Source organism: Zeugodacus cucurbitae, chromosome X, assembly GCF_028554725.1.
Source record: "Zeugodacus cucurbitae isolate PBARC_wt_2022May chromosome X, idZeuCucr1.2, whole genome shotgun sequence".
In the NCBI taxonomy this organism is placed as follows: Eukaryota; Metazoa; Arthropoda; class Insecta; order Diptera; family Tephritidae; genus Zeugodacus; species Zeugodacus cucurbitae.
The window spans coordinates 5592004-5597077 of NC_071672.1; the positions used below are offsets into that span (position 1 = coordinate 5592004).

Below are 5074 nucleotides of genomic sequence, written 5' to 3' on the forward strand. Positions count from 1 at the left end.
GTCTTGTCTTGTCTTGTCTTGTCTTGTCTTGTCTTGTCTTGTCTTGTCTTGTCCTGCCCTGTCCTGTCCTGTCTTGTCTTGTCATGTCATGTCATGTCCTGTCCTGTCCTGTCTTGTCTTGTCATGTCATGTCCTGTCTTGTCATGTCCTGTCTTGTCATGTCATGTCATGTCTTGTCATGACTTGTCTTGTCTTGTCTTGTCTTGTCTTGTCTTGTCTTGTGTTGTCTTGTCTTGTCTTGTCCTGTCTTGTCTTGTCTTGTCATGTCATGTCATGTGTTGTGTTGAGTTGTTTTGTCTTGTCTTATTAATTGCCTCCAGCACGGGTGCTGGAGGGGCAGGCGCCGAGGGAGCAGCAGCAGCCGCCCCTGCTGTGCTCCGAGGGACAGAAGATGTCCCAATACCACCCTTCAAGCCCTCAATTTGCCCACGAAGATGAGCATTTTCCGTCAGGACACTCATAAGGATCTCCTCATATTTAGAGGCGATCCCTACGAGTTCCTTCATCGTTGTGACTTCGAGGCTTTTCGCCCCGAACACAACCTCGTTCAACTGGGCTGTTACGGCTTTCATCGCCGTAACATGACCCTCACCCCCAATAGCACCCCCTTTACCCCCCTTGTTGCCCCCTACCTTGTTGTCCGGGCAACCTTTCCTGCCTCCATTGGCTCCTTCCTTCGCCGCAACCTTTACTCCTACGGCTGCTTTCGTAGCAACCGTATCCAGCTTCTGGAGTACCCCATCTGATCCGCTCTCGCCTGAATTCGCCTGTGGTGGCGAACCTAGTCGCGCCTTCCTCTTGGGTGGGGGCCGTAAGGGTTGCCCCACTCCATCCTCGTCCGTCGATGACTCCACCTGGACCATTGAAGGCCCGGAGTCTTCGCTCTCCGCTGGGGCTTTTGCCCCTCTCCTCCGTGGTGGAGGCATTTCCGCTGCACAACACTCACGCACAATACAGAAACCGCACTTCCACTACCTGCACTGCACAAGGGTTTGTTAATGGCAGATGCCGCTATACCCGCACTGCTGGGAAATCCCACACTTCGTTCACTAATACACACTACGTTAATGGCCTAAGCCGCTATCCTTTCACACTTTTGGGAATACACACGATGTGTATAATCCCTCACGTACCTGCTCACTGTGTCTATTTTCACAACAGGCTACCGACAGACCGGAAAAACCGAAAAATTTTATCACTTTCAGAAACACTGAAAAATACTTAAAAATCGCTTTTAAAAACTCGCAATGATGCGCAAACACGTCCGTTCACTTCGAGGTTCTACAAACAACTGTGAGTAGATAGGGACAGTAGGAATCTCGTTAATCCATTCATGCGCGTCACTAATTAGATGACGAGGCATTTGGCTACCTTAAGAGAGTCATAGTTACTCCCGCCGTTTACCCGCGCTTACTTGAATTTCTTCACTTTGACATTCAGAGCACTGGGCAGAAATCACATTGTGTCAACACCCGTTAGGGCCATCACAATGCTTTGTTTTAATTAGACAGTCGGATTCCCCAAGTCCGTGCCAGTTCTGAATTGATTGTTAATTGATAATCGTTATAATTAAATAAGAATATATATCTTGCGATATAATTCTTATAAAATTTTAGCAAGAAAGTTCCACAATTGGCTACGTAACTACTATCCGGGGAACAAGAACCGAAATTCTCTATTTACCCAGAACGAGTACATAAACCATGGTATTGCTTCCCAATCAAGCCCGACTATCTCAATCTTCAGAGCCAATCCTTATCCCGAAGTTACGGATCTAATTTGCCGACTTCCCTTACCTACATTATTCTATCGACTAGAGACTCTTCACCTTGGAGACCAGCTGCGGATATTGGTACGGCCTGTTGAGAAGTTTGCGTAACCCCACCATAAATTTTCAAGGTCCGAGGAGAAAATATCGACACAACAGTAAATGTCATGCTCTTCTAGTCCATCTACCATATCTCTCTTCGAAAGACTTCCATGGTAGTACGACTATAAAACAGAAAAGAAAACTCTTCCGATACCTCTCGACGGCTTCTTTATGGTCGTTCCTGTTGCCAGGATGAGCACAAGGCCCATTTTTAATAACAAACGGATACTCAACAGGTTACGGAATTGGAACCGTATTCCCTTTCGTTCAAAATTATTCAAGTGTTTAATTACTATGAAGAAAACATAATAATTATATATTCTCAACAATTCATTAAAACTTGAAAATTTTCGGCTTTCGCCTTGAACTTAGGACCGACTAACTCGTGATCAACCACTGTTCACACGAAACCCTTCTCCACTTCAGTCCTCCAAGGTCTCATTCGATTATTTGCTACTACCACCAAGATCTGTACCAATGGCGGCTCCATGCAGGCTTACGCCAAACACTTCTAAGCACACCATTGTACCCTCCTACTCACTAAAGTTTCAAAATTTATAATCCAACCGAAATTGTATTATAAATCATGTACTTTAGCGGTAATGTATAGGTATACAACTTAAGCGCCATCCATTTTAAGGGCTAGTTGCTTCGGCAGGTGAGTTGTTACACACTCCTTAGCGGATTACGACTTCCATGTCCACCGTCCTGCTGTTTTAAGCAACCAACGCCTTTCATGGTATCTGCATGAGTTGTTAATTTGGGCACCGTAACATTACGTTTGGTTCATCCCACAGCGCCAGTTCTGCTTACCAAAAGTGGCCCACTGGGCACATTATATCATAACCTCAACCTTCATATCAAGAAAGGTGAGGTTCTTACCCATTTAAAGTTTGAGAATAGGTTAAGGTCGTTTCGACCCTAAGGCCTCTAATCATTCGCTTTACCAGATAAGATTATTTTACATAATATTTAAATGCACCAGCTATCCTGAGGGAAACTTCGGAGGGAACCAGCTACTAGATGGTTCGATTGGTCTTTCGCCCCTATACTCAATTCTGACAATCGATTTGCACGTCAGAACTGTTTCGGTCTTCCATCAGGGTTTCCCCTGACTTCAACCTGATCAAGTATAGTTCACCATCTTTCGGGTCACAGCATATATGCTCAAGGTACGCTCCAGTTAGAGGTATAAATAATAATAAATTATCATTATACATAACTATATGGAACGCCCCGGGATTGAATTAATAGTAAAATATTTCACTAAAAATTAATCCCATTATATAAAAGTTAAGTTAATTTCGCCATTAGGTTTAATATAACCCAATGACTTGCACATATGTTAGACTCCTTGGTCCGTGTTTCAAGACGGGTCCCGAAGGTATCCTGAATCTTTCGCATTGTTAATCATATAAATGCATACAATTAATATTAAAATCAATGATAATAATATTATTGTAAAATTCAAAAGAATTTAAGCATTATATATGTAAAATCTATCAACACTTTATCAAATCATCAGTATTTATTCTATGTTAATAAGCTAAAAGCAAATTAATTTGAATAAACTTAACACCAATGATCTTTTGATAAATATTTTATTATGTTAATAGATTACAATGTCCTTATATGAAAAAAATGCACACTATTACTATAATATTATAAATATCACAGTTATAATGATGAATTTTTCATAATGGATATTCAGGTTCATCGGGCTTAACCTCTAAGCAGTTTCACGTACTATTTAACTCTCTATTCAGAGTTCTTTTCAACTTTCCCTCACGGTACTTGTTTACTATCGGTCTCATGGTTATATTTAGTTTTAGATGGAGTTTACCACCCACTTAGTGCTGCACTATCAAGCAACACGACTCTTTGGAAATATCTTTCTAGTAATCATTAACGTTATACGGGCCTGGCACCCTCTATGGGTAAATGGCCTCATTTAAGAAGGACTTAAATCGTTAATTTCTCATACTAGATATTAAGATATTCCATACACTGCATCTCACATTTGCCATATAGACAAAGTGACTTAGTGCTGAACTATTTTCTTTTCGCTCGCCGCTACTAAGAAAATCCTTGTTAGTTTCTTTTCCTCCCCTCATTAATATGCTTAAATTCAGGGGGTAGTCCCATATGAGTTGAGGTTGTATAAAAATATTTATATTTATTTTATATTTTAGCTTTTTGCTATTTTAAAGAAACATACATAATTATTTCTTAACACCAATATAATTTTCTTAATAATAAATATTCAATCTTTTCATCCCGTACTACTTACTTCATTATAACAACAATATTATTTTCTTGGTTTTTTACATTTAAGGCAATCCTAGAATAAAATAATATTTTATGCTAGACGTTCCTCTAAATGTATATATTATTTGAAATAATAATATTGAAATTTTATTGTTTTTGGGAATACTAAGATTCTTATTTATTATAAAATTTCGTTCAAATATGAGGTGTTCAAGAATATATTTTCTATATTTCTTTTTATGCTATTAATATTATGGATTGAAAAATACAATCCAGTAATATACCATGTGCTTAAATTCTTTTAATTGACTAAAAGAATAAGCAACTAATTTAGCATAGTCTTACAACCCTCAACCATATGTAGTCCAAGCAGCACTTTAAAATTAATTAAAGTACATAACAGCATGGACTGCAATATGCGTTCAAAATGTCGATGTTCATGTGTCCTGCAGTTCACACGATGACGCACAGTTAGCTGCGTTCTTCATCGACCCATGAGCCGAGTGATCCACCGCTTAGAGTGATAATTTTTTGTTTATTTTAATTTAACGTCAAGAGTTTTTAATTTATTGAAAGAATAACATTTCGTTTTCGTATATAATATATAAATTATTTTAAAACATCTTTCAATAAATTGTAATTTTCAATCTTAGTCCAACAAAAACAGTAATTCCTTTTTTATTACATTTTATTTAATTTCTATATATTTTTAAGGAATTACACGTTAATGAGAACAAATTAACTTATCATTTATATTATTTTTATAAATAATAAGTACAACTATATATGTTTAAAGGTTTGTTGCGTTCAAATACAATGTATGCGATATAATTTTCATTATACTACAATACAAGGAGTAAAAAAAAAAAGAAAAAAAAGAAAAACATTCAAATAAATGAATGAATGTTAAAGGATTTAAAGTGTACTCATTCCAAT

At 38.0% G+C, this 5074-nt stretch overlaps 1 non-coding gene and 1 pseudogene across 1 annotated transcript; both read right to left on the minus strand.

Annotated features, from left to right (window-relative positions):
* Positions 1–1240: 1240 nt before the first annotated feature.
* LOC128923392 (large subunit ribosomal RNA) lies at positions 1241–4029 on the minus strand (annotated as a pseudogene).
* A 453-nt stretch (positions 4030–4482) lies between these two features.
* Positions 4483–4661, minus strand: LOC128923346 (5.8S ribosomal RNA). Its single transcript, XR_008472305.1, has one exon. It is a non-coding gene; the product is annotated as a 5.8S ribosomal RNA (ribosomal RNA).
* Positions 4662–5074: the final 413 nt, after the last annotated feature.